The following is a 16,086-nucleotide window of genomic DNA, read 5'->3' as shown; positions in this document are numbered from 1 at the left end:
GTAATACAGCATAGCAGGGCACAGGGCTGGCACAGAGTGTACAAGTCAAGGGCAGGACAAAAGCAACATCAAAGTTTGTGAGTTTCTCGTAGAAGTCTTCTCTACAAGTACAGTGCCTTCAGAAATAATTCACCCCTTGAATTTTTGTTGTGTTACAGCCGGAATTAAACATTTATTAAATAGAGTTTTTTTTGCAAATGGCCTACACACAATGCCCTATAATGTCAAGGTGGAATTATGTTTAAATTATATAAAAATGAAAAGGTAAAATGTCAATACGTCAATACGTTTTCAACCCCTTTGTTATGGCAAGTCTAAATAAGTTCTGAAGTAAAAATGTGCTTAACAAGTCAAATAATAAGTTGCATGGACTCTGTGTACAATAATAGTGTTTGACATTACTGCCTTACCTCGGTACCCCACACACAATTATCTGCAAGGTCCCTCAGTCGAGCAGTGAATTTCAAATATAGATTCAACAACAAAGACCAGAGGTTATCCAACACTTCAAAGGGCACATATTGGTTTATGGGTAAAAAAAAGCTGATCAAACAGAAGGCCAAACAAATCTAATGGAGCTAAGCACAGGCAAAATCCTAGAGGATAACCTGGTTCAGTCTGCTTTCCACCAGAAACTGGGAGATGAAGTTGCTTACAAAGAAGACTGTTAATGTTCACGAGTGGCCGAGTTACAGTTTCGACTTAAATCTATTAAATCTACTTGAGAATCTATGGCAAGACCTGAAAATGGTTGTCAAGCTATGATCAACAACCAATTAGCTTGAAGAATTTATAAAGGATAATGGGGAAATGTTGCAAAATCCAGGTGTGGAAGGCTCTTAGAGACTTACTGGCATGAACTTCAAAATGAGCAGACCAAGGCGAAGCGTGAATTGAGTTCCACATCTTTTTAATTCAAAGTGAACCTAGAAACAAAACTTACAACGACCGTGATGACATCGTGCCCAAATACACTAACACAAACAATATCCCACAAAGCAGGTGGGCGATAGGGCTTCCTAAATATGATCCCCAATTAGAGCCAACGATTACCAGCTGCCTCTAATTGGGAACCATACAAAAGCACCAACATAGAAATACACATTCTAGAACACCCCCCTAGTCACACCCTGACCTAAACCACTATAGGGAATCCAAGGGCTCTCTATGGTCAGGGCGTGACACTTACCCAGAAAGACTCACAGCTGTAATCGCTGACTACAAAGTATTGACTCAGGAGTGTGAATACTTATGTAAATGAGATATTTCTGTATTTAATTTTCAATAAATTAGCAAACATAACAACAACAAAAAATGTTACTTTGTCAATATGGGGTATTGTGTGTAGGTGGGTGAGAAATTGTTTTATTTAATCCATTATGATTTCAGGCTGTAACACAACAATATGTGGAATTTGTCAAGGGGTATGAATACTTTCTGAAGGCACTTTGTTTTAATTAATAAAATCGAGGGTATTTATCTCTGTGATTTGTGGGAGGCTGAAAGAAAGAGCAGAGGGTGTTAACGAGTGTGTGTGTGTGTGTGTGTGTGTGTGTGTGTGTGTGTGTGTGTGTGTGTGTGTGTGTGTGTGTGTGTCAAATAAAAAAATAAAAAATTTGTCACATACACATGGTTAGCAGATGTTAATGCGAGTGTAGCGAAATGTGTGTGTGTGTGTGTGTGTGTGTCAAATAAAAAATAATAATATTTGTCACATACACATGGTTAGCAGATGTTAATGCGAGTGTAGCGAAATGTGTGTGTGTGTGTGTGTGTGTGTGTGTGTGTGTGTGTGTGTGTAAAAAAAAAAAATATTTGTCACATACACATGGTTAGCAGATGTTAATGCGAGTGTAGCGAAATGTGTGTGTGTGTTTTTTTGTGTGTGTGTGTGTGTGTGTGTGTGTGTGTGTGTGTGTGTGTGTGTGTGTGTGTGTAAAGCTCCAACACTGCTGGGAACTAATGCACCCTAATTTAGCCCCACGGGTGCTGAGGAAAACAAACAGCATAACAGGTTTAGCCAGAGAGAAAAAGAGGGGGAAGAAAGAGAGAGAGGGAGAAAGAAGGAGGGGAAGAGATAAAGGAAGCGAAAGAGCAAAAGAGACCTAGTACGAGAGAGAGAGGCAGTGTTATCATGAGTTTATGTCAAACAACCATTTGGACTCCTCCAGTCATGGATGTACGGTAGGGGTCTCAGGGGCCTGTCTCGGATGTCATTGATTGAACCTCTCCCTCAACTCATCATGTGCCTGGCAGGTACAGTATGGCAGCAGCAGCGTCAGCCAGCACAGCACCTTGCCCATGGACACAACAACCTTCTGTGTCCTGTTGAGACATAAGCCCCAGTACAGAGCAGCTCTGTCCCCCCCTGGGTGACACGAGAGATGGGGGGGGAATGTGAGAGTGACATGATGCCGGAGATTGAACAGGAGAGGAGAAAGAAAGAGAGGAGAAGAGAAACGAAGGAAGAGAGTGAAGAGGAAGATTAGAGTGTGAGGGGGAGGAATTGAGAGTGATTTTGGAGCTGAGAGAGGAGAGACAAGGATGAGAGGAGTGGAGAGGAGAGGGGGGTCATTTGAGGTGAAGACCCTGTGAATGACATTTAGCTATCATTTTCCCACCCATCTCCATAACAGGAGAAAGGTCATGACAATTAAGTAATTTTACTCAGAGGGTTCATTATTGTGTTCAGCTGAATCATTGTAGAGTCTATCCACCCATGATGAAAGTGAGTAAAAAGAATCTTACTCAGTATAAGCTGTCTTTTATGACTTTGTGAATGTCATGTTCTTTTTCTCTTTCTCTTTCTCAGGAAGGACACCTGAGGCAATGTTCCCGGCTCACCCTGTTACCAGTCTTTCAGGGTCAGGAATAGCTGTAAATTCTTAAAGGCCCAGTGCAGTCAAAATGCAGATTTTCTTCCTGTGTTTTATATCATATTGTACAACACCCGATGAAACTAACGCTTTAAAAGTGTGAAAACATTTGATCAGTTCTTATTTCCTGATAGTTGTTGGTTGAAAATACAATCTACACAGGAACTTCTAATCAGCAGGTTTGCATGGGTGGGAGTTTCAGCTTTGCATGGTGACATCACCATGTGGTAAAGTGGTTACTAGACCAATAACAAAGAGAGTTCCAAACTTCTCTGCCAATAACAGCTTTAAGTTTCTCCCTCCCCACTCCATCACACCCAGACAGTCCTAGCAAAATTCTTGCTTGAGAAATAGCTTTTTGCTCCAAATCTATTTTTGCCAATTATAATGGAAATATATTATAGTAAGGAACTTCCTTGTTACCCAGAAATGATTTGATATTAATATAAAAACGTCTGCATTGGGCCTTTAACACAGGCTCTTTTTGTTGACGATCAGTGAGTAAGGTTCTGGTGTTGTTATCTACAGGCCTTATGTACTACCGTAGGTCAACAACTTATTGATACCAATGTCACTCTGTTCAGTTCTCTACATGTTACACAGCATTGCATTTACAATGTCACTCAACTCGTGCAAATCAAATCAAATGTTATTGGTCACGTGCACATATTTTGCAGATGTTTTTGCAGGTGCAGCAATATGCCTACCAATACAAAACAATACACACAAATCCCAGAAAGAAAAAAAGATATTAAGAAATATGAGAGCAATGTCGAGTCCGAAATATAAAAATATATATGCACTGAGTATACAAAACATTAGGAACACCTTCCTAATATTGAGTTGCACCCCCTTTTGCCCTCAGAACAGTCTCTATGGGGGTGCCACAGGGTTCAATTCTTGGGCCGACTCTTTTCTCTGTATACGTCACCATCTTAAATAAGCATGCCCCATTCAATTAAAAAAAAAAATAGGAATAAATAATAATATATGCCATTTAGCAGACGCTTTTATCCAAAGCGACTTACAGTCATGTGTGCATACATTCTACGTATGGGTGGTCCCGGGAATCGAACCCACTACCCTGGCGTTACAAGCGCCATGCTCTACCAACTGAGCTACAGAAGGACCGAATAGATATAGTCCTTGGTTCACTCCAGACCTGTCTGCCCTTGACCAGCACAAAAACATCCTGTGGCGTTCTGCATTAGCATCGAATAGCCCCCGTGATATGCAACTTTTCACGGAAGTTAGGAACAAATATACACAGGCAATTAGGAAAGTTAAGGCTAGTTTTTTTCAAACAGAAATGTGCATCCTGTAGTAAAAACTCAAACAAATTCTGGTACACTGTAAAGTCTATGGAGAATAAGAGCACCTCCTCCCAGCTGCCCACTGCTCTGAGGCTAGGAAACACTGTCACCACCGATAAATCCACTATAATTGAACATTTCAATAAGCATTTCTCTATGGCTGGCCATGCTTTCCATCTGGCTATCCCTACCCCAGTCAACTGCCCGACACCCTCCACAGCAACCCGCCAAAGCCCCCACCATTTCTCCTTCACCCAAATCCAGATAGCTGATGTTCTGAAAGAGCTGGAAAATCTCGGACCCCTACAAATCAGCCGGGCTAGACAATCTGGACCTTCTCTTTCTAAAATGATCTGCCAAAATTGTTGCAACCCCAATTACTAGCCTGTTCAACCTCTCTTTCGTATCGTCTGAGAATCCCAAAGTATGGAAAGCTGCCACGGTCATCCTCCTCTTCAAAGGGGGTGACACTCTAGACCCAAACTGCTACAGACCTATATCTATCCTACCCTGCCTGTTTAAGGTCTTCGAAAACCAAGTTAACAAACAGATTACCGACCAATTCGAATCCCACCGTACCTTCTCCGCTATGCAATCTGGTTTCAGAGCTGGTCTTGGGTGCACCTCAGCCACGCTCAAGGTCCTAAACGACATCATAACCACCATCGATAAGAGACATTACTGTGCAGCCGTATTAATCGACCTGGCCAAGACTTTCGACTCTGTCAATCACCACAATCTTATTGGCAGACTTGACAGCCTTGGTTTATCAAGTAATTGCCTCGCCTGGTTTACCAACTACTTCTCTGATAGAGTTCAATGTGTCAAATCGGAGGGCCTGTTGTCCGGACCTCTGGTAGTCTCTATGGGGGTGCCACAGGGTTCAATTCTCGGGCCGACTCTCTTTTCTGTATACATCAATGATGTCGCTCTTGCTGCTGTCGCTCTTGGTGATTCTCTGATCCAACTCTATGCAGACTAAACCATTCTGTATACTTCTGGCCCTTCTTTGGACACTGTGTTATCTAACCTCCAGGCGAGCTTCAATGCCATACAACACTCCTTCCGTGGCCTCCAACTGCTCTTAAACGCAAGTAAAACTAAATGCATGCTATTCAATCAATCACTACCTGCACCTGCCCACCCGTCCAGCATCACTACTCTGGACGGCTCTGACTTAGAATACGTGGACAACTACAAATACCTAGGTGTCTGGTTAGACTGCAAAAATCTCCTTCCAGACTCACTTGGGGATGTTATTTGAAAACATAATGTTAACTTCCACTGCTATGCGGATGACACACAGCTGTACATTTCAATGAAACATGGTGAAGCCCCAAAATTGTCCTCGCTAGAAGCATGTGTTTCAGACATAAGGAAGTGGATGGCTGCAAACTTTCGACTATTAAACTCGGACAAAACAGAGATGCTTGTTCTAGGTCCCAAGAAACAAAGAGATCTTCTGTTGAATCTGACAATTAATCTTAATGGTTGTACAGTCGTCTCAAATAAAACTGTGAAGGACCTCGGCGTTACTCTGGACCCTGATCTCTCTTTTGAAGAACATATCAAGACCATTTCGAGGACAGCTTTTTTCCATCTACGTAATATTGCAAAAATCAGAAACTTTCTGTCCAAAAATGATGCAGAAAAATTAATCCATGCTTTTGTCACTTCTAGGTTAGACTACTGCAATGCTCTACTTTCCGGCTACCCGGATAAAGCACTAAATAAACTTCAGTTAGTGCTAAATACGGCTGCTAGAATCCTGACTAGAACCGAAACATTTGATCATATTACTCCAGTGCTAGCCTCTACACTGGCTTCCTGTCAAAGCAAGGGCTGATTTCAAGGTTTTACTGCTAACCTACAAAGCATTACATGGGCTTGCTCCTACCTATCTCTCTGATTTGGTCCTGCCGTACATACCTACACGTACGCTACGGTCACAAGACGCAGGCCTCCTAATTGTCCCTAGAATTTCTAAGCAAACAGCTGGAGGCAGGGCTTTCTCCTATAGAGCTCCATTTTTATGGAACGGTCTGCCTACCCATGTCAGAGACGCAAACTCGGTCTCAACCTTTAAGTCTTTACTGAAGACTCATCTCTTCAGGGGGTCATATGATTGAGTGTAGTCTGGCCCAGGAGTGGGAAGGTGAACGGAAAGGCTCTGGAGCAACGAACCGCCCTTGCTGTCTCTGCCTGGCCAGTTCCCCTCTTTCCACTGGGATTCTCTGCCTCTAACCCTAATACAGGGGCTGAGTCACAGGCTTACTGGGGCTCTCTCATGCCGTCCCTGCAGGGGGTGCGTCACCTGAGTGGGTTGATTCACTGTTGTGGTCATCCTGTCTGGGTTGGCCCCCCCCCCCCCTTGGGTTGTGCCGTGGCGGAGATCTTTGTGGGCTATACTCAGCCTTGTCTCAGGATGGTAAGTAGGTGGTTGAAGATATCCCTTACTATTATTTGACCATGCTGGTCATTTATGAACATTTGAACATCTTGGCCATGTTCTGTTATAATCTCCACCTGGCACAGCCAGAAGAGGACTGGCCACCCCACATATGCTCTCTCTAATTCTCTCTTTCTTTCTCTCTCTCGGAGGACCTGAGCCCAAGGACCGTGCCCCAGGACGACCTGACATGATGACTCCTTGCTGTCCCCAGTCCACCTGACTGTGCTGCTGGTCCAGTTTCAACTGTTCTGCCTTGTTATTATTCGACCATGCTGGTCATTTATGAACATTTTAACATCTTGGCCATGTTCTGTTATAATCTCCACCCGGCACAGCCAGAAGAGGACTGGCCACCCCACATAGCCTGGTTCCTCTCTAGGTTTCTTCCTAGGTTTTGGCCTTTCTAGGGAGTTTTTCCTAGCCACCGTGCTTCTACACCTGCATTGCTTGCTGTTTGGGGTTTTAGGCTGGGTTTCTGTACAGCACTTTGAGATATCAGCTGATGTACGAAGGGCTATATAAATAAAATTTGATTGACTTAAGCATCTCCAATCCAAAATTAAATTTAGAATCGGCTTCCTATATCGCAACAAAGCATCCTTCACTCATGCTGCCAAACATACCCTCGTAAAACTGACCATCCTACCGATCCTCGACTTCGGCGATGTCATCTATAACATAGCCTCCAACACTCTACTCAACAAATTGGATGCAGTATATTACAGTGCCATCCATTTTTTCACCAAAGCTCAACTAGCCTAGCTAAATAAAGGTGAAATAAAAAAAGTTAAATTAAAATAATGTTGCTCTTGCTGCTGATTATTCTCTGATCCACCTCTACGCAGACAACACCATTCTGTATACTTGTGGCCCTTCTTTGGACACTGTGTTATCTAACCTCCAGACGAGCTTCAATGCCATACAACTCTCCTTCCATGGCCTCCAACTGCTCTTAAATGCAAGTAAAACTATATGCATGCTCTTCAACCAATCGCTGCCCGCACGTCTAGCATCACTACTCTGGACAGTTCATACTTAGAATATGTGGACAACTACAAATACCTAGGTGTCTGGTTAGACTGCAAACTCTCTTTCCAGACTCACATTAAGCATCTCCAAACCAAAATTAATCCTAGAATCGGCTTCCTATATCGCAACAAAGCATCCTTCACTCATGCTGCCAAACAAACCCTTGTAAAACTGGATGCAGTCTATTACAGTGCCATCCATTTTGTCACCAAAGCCCCATACACTACCTACCACTGCGACCTGTACGCTCTCGTTGGTTGGACCTCGCTTCATACTTGTCGCCAAAACCACTGGCTCCAGGTCATCTATAAGTCTTTGCTAGGTAAATCCCCGCCTTATCGCAGCTCACTGGTCACCATAGCAGCATCCACCCGTAGCACGGACTCCAGCAGGTATATTTCACTGGTCATCCCCAAAGCCAATTTCTCCTTTGGCCGCCTTTCCTTCCAATTCTCTGCTACCAATGACTGGAACCGATTGCAAAAATCACTGAAGCTGGAGGCTCATATCTCCCACACTAACTTTAAGCACCAGCTGTAAGAGCAGCTCACAGATCATTGCACCTGTACATAGCCCATCTGTAAATAGCCCATCCAAGTACCTCATCCCCATACTGTTATTTATTTATTTTATTTTTTAGCTACTTTGCACCCCAGTATCTCTTCTTGCACATTCACCTTCTGCACAACTATCACGCCAGTGTTTATTTGCTAAATTTAAATGATTTCGCCACTATGGCCTATTTATTGCCTTTCCTCCCTTATCTTACCTCATTTGCACACACTGTATATATACTTTTTCTATTGTGTTATTGACTGTATGTTTGTTTATTCCATGTGTAACTCTGTGCTGTTGTTTGTGTCCCACTGATTTTGCTTTATCTTGGCCAGGTCACAGTTGTAAATGAGAACTTGTTCTCAATTAGCCTACCTGGTTAAATAAAGGTGAAATAAAATAAATAACAAATTTGTTAGGGCATGAACTCTACCGGATGTCGAAAGCGTTCCACAGGGATGCTGGCCCATGTTGACCACAATGCTTCCCAGAGTTGTGTCAAGTTGGCTGGATGTCCTTTTGGGTAGTGGAGTATTCTTGATACACACAGGAAACTGTTGATCGTGAAAAACCCAGCAGCAGTGCAATTCTTGACCCAAACTAATGCGTCTGGCACCTACTACCATACCCTGTTCAAAGGCACTTTAAATATTTTAAAATGGCACACATACACAATCCATGTTTCAATTGTCTCAAGGATTAAAAATCCTTATTTAACCTGTCTCCCCCCCTTCATCTACACTGATTGAAGTGAATTTAGCAAGTGACATCAATAAGGGATAATATCTTCCAACTGGATTTGTCTGGTCAGTCTATGTCATGGAAAGAGCAGGTGTCCTTGATGATATATACTGTATATAGTTTTAGTATACTGTATGTATATATATATAATATCATATATAAACAAAAATAGAAACACAACATGCAACAATTTCAAAGATTTTACTGTTTTTTACAGTTCATATAAAGAAATCACTCAATGGAAATAAATTATAATCTATGGATTTCACATAATTGGGAATACAGATATGCATCTGTTGGTTATGGATACCTTTAAAAATAGTTATGGGCCTGAATCAGATAACCAGTTAGTATCTGGTGTGACCACCATTTGCCTCATGCAGTGCAACACATCTCCTTTGCATAGAGTTGATTAGGCTGTTGATTATGGCTTGTGGACTGTTATCCCACTCCTCTTCAATGGCTGTGCGAAGTTGCTGGATATTGGCAGAAACTGGAACACGTTGATCCAGAGCATCCCAAATATGGGTGACATCTCTGGTGAGTATGCAGGCTATGGAAGAACTGGGACATTTTCAGCTTCTTATGTACAGAGCCTTGCTTCATGGGGCCGTGCGTTATCAGGAAAATTATTATGCGCTGCCTTATGGGACCTATCACGGCCCAGTGTGATACAGCCTGGACTGTAGTAATGCTTCTTGCACTGACATGCAGTGCCTTAGACCGCTGCACTACTCAGGTGATGGTGGCAGATGAATGGCACGACAATGGGCCTCAGGACCTCGTCATGGTATCCCTGTGCATTCAAATTGCCATCGATAAAATGCAATTGTTTGCATTGTCCGCAGCTTATGCCTGCACATACCATAACCACACCACACCGCCACCATGGGGTACTCTGTTCACAATGTTGACATCAGCAAACCGCTCACTCACACGATGCTATCTGCCCGATACAGTTGAAACCAGGATTCATCTGTGAAGATCACACTTCTCCAGCATGTCAGTGGCCATCGAAGGTGAGCATTTGCATATTGAAGTTGGTTATGACACTGGTGAGGATGACGAGCACGCAGATGAGCTTCCCTGATCTGAATTTCCCAGATATTCTTTGGTTGTGCAAACCCAGAGTGTCATCAGCTGTCGGAGTAGCTGGTCTCAGACAATCCCGCAAGTGAAGATGCCAGATGTGGAAGTCCTGGGATGGCGTGGTTACAAATCAAACTGTATTTGTCACATGTGGCAAATACAACAGGGGTAGTAGACCTTACCGTGATATAATTACTTACAAGCCCTTAACCAACAATTCAGTTCAAGAAAGAGTTAAGAAAATATTTACCAAATAACCTAAAGAAACAAATAATAAAAAGTAACACAATAAAATAACAATAACGAGGGTATATACAGTGGGGTACTGATACTGACTCAATGTGCGGGGGTACAGGTTAGTCGAGGTCATTTGTACAGTTGGACGTACTGACAAATTCTGGAAAGTTGGAGGTTGCCTTTTATTGTCCCCAGGACAAGGTGCACCTGTGTAAAGATCATGCTCTTTAATCAGCTTGTTGATATGCCACACCTGTCAGGTGGATGGATAATGTTGTAAAGGAGAAATAGTCACTAACAGGGATATAAAGAAATGTGAGAAATAAGCTTTTTGTGCAGATGGAACGTTTATGTTTTTTTTTTTCAGATCATGAACCATGTGACCAACACTTTACAAGTTGCATTTATGTTTTTGTTCAGTATATATATATATTATTACACATTTAAAACAGAAATATCACATCAGACCCTTTACTCAGTACTTTGTTGAAGCACCTTTGGCAGCGGGTTATAGCCTTGAGTCTTCTTGGGTTGACGCTAAACTTGGCACACCTGTATTTGAGGAGTTTCTACCATTCTTATTTCCATAAGTATTCAGAACTTTTACTATGAGATTCGAAATTGAGCTCAGATGCATCCTGTTTCCATTAATAATCCTTGAGATGTCTTTAAAACTTGATTGGTGTCCACCTGTGGTAAATTCGATTGATTGGACATGATTTGGAAAGGTACACACCTGTCTGTATAAGGTCTAACAAAAACCAAGCCATAAGGTCGAAGGAATTCTCCGTAGATCTCAGCGACAGGATTGTGTCGAGGCACAGATCTGTGGAAGGGTACCAAAACATTTCTGCAGCATTGAAGGTCCCCAAGAATGCAGTGACCTCCATCATTCTTAAATGGTAGAAGTTTGGAACCACCAAGACTCTTCTTAGAGCTGGCCGCCCGGCCAAAATGAGCAATCAGTGGAGAAGGGCCTTGGTCAGGGGGGTGACCAAGAACCCGATGGTCACTCTGACAGAGCTCTAGATTTCCTCTTTGGATATGGGAGAAGCTTCCAGAAGAATAACCATCTATGCAGCACTCCACCAATCAGGCCTTTATGGTAGAGTGGCCAGACGGAAGCCACTCCTCAGTAAAAGGCACATGACAGCCTGCTTGGAGATTGCCAAAAGGCCTCCTAAAGGACTCTCAGACCATGAGAAACAATATTCTCTGGTCTGATGAAACCAAGATTGAACTCTTTGGCCTGAATGCCAAGCTCCACGTCCGTAGGAAACTCTTGCGCCGCCTTCACCTCACTATCTGTTTGAGTGGATGGACCATTTCATATTGTCAGTGATGTGCACGCTTTTCACCCTCTCCACTGTGGCCATGTCGATGTGGATGGAAATGCCACTCTGTAGCATAGTATCTTACATCAGTCAGATCTAGATAACCAGTCAGTTACTGTTGATTTACAATGTCCATCTATAACTCTTATGAGATATAGATCATTCAGCCTTCCAATGGGATGTGATGGATCACAGTGACCTTTGACCTTTACAGAGGTTTAACATCTGTTTGCTTCCCTCCGTTCTCGTCTCATTGAATTATTGATTGATTGAGAACAACATGATTTATTTACATAAGTCTTTTAACTGGGTGACCTTTGACTTTTTACATCAGTTTATTTCCTTTTCCTCTCATAGCTATCGATCACTTTTGTATATCCGCACATTATTGGTGTAAGCAGATAAAACGAGGGAGGAAGGGTTGAGGGAGGGAGGGAGGGATGACTGTATCTGTCTTTGTGAACAGCGAGGACAGGTTGTTTATCAAGATGAAGTGTTGTGGAGAATGGAGAGGAGTGTTGATGGAGGACATTGTTTAGGACTACAGTCAGCAACATGAATTTTATGGTCTATTGAGCCAATCTCTGTTCTCTCTGTCATCCACTCAACATTTGTTTTATCTGAGGTCGGCTTCAGTAGGCAAAAATGGGGAAAAGTCCTTACTGACCAATATTTCTGAGCCACTTGACCTGCCTCCTGAAGGATGAGCTCAAGGACAGAACATATGTTATGTCTGACATGGGGCTATCATCATGACCTGTAACACATGAGGGAATGCATATTGATTACAGTACCTTGAGCAACGCCCTTGTGTCCAGACTTACAGTAAAATACAGTACAGATAGTAATTTACTAAAGTTAATCATCCATATAATCTGAAATGACACTGATGTAGGGTAGACAGTGAGGTAAGGTGTGATGGTAAACGTGGAACTCTCCATCAAGCCCTCTGCCATTAATATGACCATTGGAAGTGAGGTTGGATGACTTCCTCTCTCTAAAAGGCCAGATGAAGGTTAATAAAAACACATTTTGTATATCGCAAAAAAAATTGATTTCTGCATAATTTGTGTGTGTGTGTGTGTGTGTGTGTGTGTGTGTGTGTGTGTGTGTGTGTGTGTGTGTGTGTGTGTGTGTGTGTGTGTGTGTGTGTTGCCGAACAGCAAGTGAGAGCATAGCCTGTCTGGCCAGTGTGAAATATTAAGCTTGGCCTCACATATTCTCCTTTGTTCCATCTGCTGTTTTCCACCTTAGTATTCATCATCTAGGTGCCAGAAGAGTACACAGTATACGTTCACAACCTGTGAGATCATTCAAATTGTAGTTATTACGTATATCTTCAAAACTATATGGAAATGTACATTAAAGACGACTACGGAGTAGCCTGACTCATTTGTTTAAAGTTACATTTCCTTGTGCTGTTTTAAAAACTCTCAGACACATTATTCAGTCTCCATTTTAAAAGCCCCTGAGTAGCACAAGAGTCTGATCATTGGTGGTGAAAATGTATTTAATTTGTATTTCCATTTGTTAATTGCTTTGTTTATTTCATCTGTTTAACATGTAATTCAATCAAACAGTGATCTGGATCTCATTTTGCTGCCCCATCCAATATCTGACATCTAGATGTCAATCAAATTCATGTGGCGTACGACATGAGGAAGTCACTAAGCCCAGCCCACTTGGACTTTAGATAATACAATTTAGAATATAGAGCGCTTATAAAAATGGCAGAGAGAGGAAAAATAATCAATTCCAATTAGAATAATTTTGGGGTGGATCATGACAAAGGATTACATTATTTTGCTCGATCACAGTAAATCTCCACAAATGCTTGATTTTATTGGCACTTTTATTTAGCGCTTCGGTCATAAATGAATGGACCTTCCTTGTCTGGGATAAATGATTTGGCCAGGAGGAGTGAAGGAGGAATGAGAGAGCAGTGAGAGAAGAGTGAGAGAGCAGTGAAAGAGAAGTGAGAGAGCAGACTGGTACGATAGGAATCACAGCAAGTGACCCAGCTCAGCGGTAGCAGGGCCAAGCTATAGGATACGTTTGGTTGGGACACTCTCAGCTGTCACTGCTATCAATGGAATTTGTGGCTTACGGTTTCAATATTCCTTCTAGTTGATGCCACAGTGCACTGTAGCTGACATTGCAATGTTATGATATACTTCTGTTATGATAGACTTCTGTTATGATAGACTTCTGTTGGCAAAGACCAGCAGCTGTGTATGAGTTGTATGATTTATGCTTTCCCTGCAGAAGCATTCAATAGTCTTGTTATGTTAACAGTGCTTTGAGTGTGTGTCTGACTGTCAAAGTGGTAATATAGTGAATGTGTCTGTGACTGCAACGTTTTACCACTCCAGTATGTGTGTGTGTGTGTGGGGATGTGTATGTTCATGTATATCCGTGTCTGTGTGTTCCTGTGTGTGTTGTCTGGCGTGTGTGTTTAAATGTAGGCAGCTCCAGTATCTTTGTCAGGCAGCAGCCTCCGCTCATATCAGGTTTATTTCAGCGTTAATTCACACCAACACCGCTACAGTATGGCGCTCTGCTACATGAATTAGCATATAGCTAATTGAAAGGGCAAACAAATTTGCAGAGTCATCTCTGTTATGTGCTGCTGGCTGTATCTTCATAGTATCTACCATGACTCCTACTAATACTATGTGGCAGGTAGCCTAGTGGTTAGAGTATTGACCGAAAGGTTACTGGTTCAAATTCCTGAGCAGACAAGGAGGAAATCAGTCAATGTGCCCTTTGAGCAAGGCATTTAACCCCAATTTGTTCCACGGGCGCTGTACTACTATGACTGACCCTGTAAAACAACACATTTCACTGTATCTATCTGGTGTATGAGTTGATACAACATTGTATTTATTCACTACTCCACTAATGAGGGAGATAATGAATCTCCAGTACAGTGACAGGAGAAGACAACCCACTATCTTAAGATGAATGCACTAACTGTACATCACTTTGGATAAATGACTAAAATGTAAAAATGGGAAGGAATCTACTTAAGACACATGAAACACTAACATACAAACCAGAAACACCTTTCAACCCCACACTAGCTTGCATTATACAGCATCTTCTTTCAGGTTCAACACACGTACAGTTAGCCAAAGGCACATCTGTTCTCTCTCTCTATTCTTTTTTTGGCTCATTCAATCATTTATCTCTATCATCGTAATCCCATTTTATCCTAGCATTACCGCTATCTCTTTCATGACTCAAGCTGTTGGATGCAGAGAAATGTCTGTGTTCCTTGTCCCTGTCTGCCTGCATACATGTATGTATGCTTGAGTATGTACCTAAATATGTTATGTTTGTGTTTATGTGTGACATCATATCAAATGTTATTGGTCACATACACGTGTTTAGCAGATGTTATTGTGGGTGTAGCGAAATGCTTGTGTTTCTAGCTCCAACAGTGCAGTAATATCTAACAAGTAATATCTAAGAATTTCATAACAATACCCACAATACACACAAATCTAAAGTAAAAGAATGGAATTAAGAATATATAAATATTTGGACGAGCAATGTCAGAGCAGCACAGACTAAGATACAGTAGAATAGGATACAGTATACATATGAGATGAGTAATGCAAAATATGTAAACATTATTAATGTGACTAGTGTTCCATTATTAAACTGGCCAGTGATACAGCTTACATACACCTTAGCTAAATACATTTAAACTCAGTTTTTCACAATTCCTGACATTTAATCCAAGTACAAATTCCATGTCTTAGGTCAGTTTGGATCACCACTTTATTTTAAGAATGTGAAAGGTCAGAATAATAGTAGAGAGAATGATTTATTTCAGCTTTTATTTCTTTCATCACATTCCCAGTGGGTCAGAAGTTTACATACATTCAAATAGTATTTGGTAGCATTGCCTTTAAACATTTTAACTTGGGTCAAACGTTTAGGGTAGCCTTCCACAAGCTTCCCACAATAAGTTGGCTGAAATTTGTCCCATTCCTCCTGACAGAGCTGGTCTAACTGAGTCAGGTTTGTAGGCCTCCTTGCTCGCACATGCTTTTTCAGTTCTGCCCACAAACTTTCTGTGGGATTGAGGTCAGGGCTTTGTGATGGCCACTCCAATACCTTGACTTTGTTGTCCTTAAGCCATTTTGCCACAACTTTGGAAGTATGCTTGGGGTCATTGTCCATTTGGAAGACCCATTTGCGACCAAGTTTAACTTCCTCACTAGTGTCTTGAGATTTTGCTTTAATATATCCACATAATTGTCCTCCCTCATAATGCCATCTATTTTGTGAAGTGCACCAGTCCCTTCTGCAGCAAAGCACCCCCATCATCAGACCAGAGGATATTTCTCCAAAAAGTATGATCTTTGACCCCATGTGCAGTTGCAAACCGTAGTCTGGCATTTTTATGGTAGTTTTGGAGCAGTGGCTTCTTCCTTGCTGAGCGGTCTTTC

The sequence above is a fragment of the Oncorhynchus keta genome, chromosome 7 (assembly GCF_023373465.1).
Source record: "Oncorhynchus keta strain PuntledgeMale-10-30-2019 chromosome 7, Oket_V2, whole genome shotgun sequence".
Lineage (NCBI taxonomy): Eukaryota > Metazoa > Chordata > Actinopteri > Salmoniformes > Salmonidae > Oncorhynchus > Oncorhynchus keta.
The sequence above is the reverse complement of the archived record's forward strand: the minus strand, read 5'-3'. Positions refer to the sequence as shown.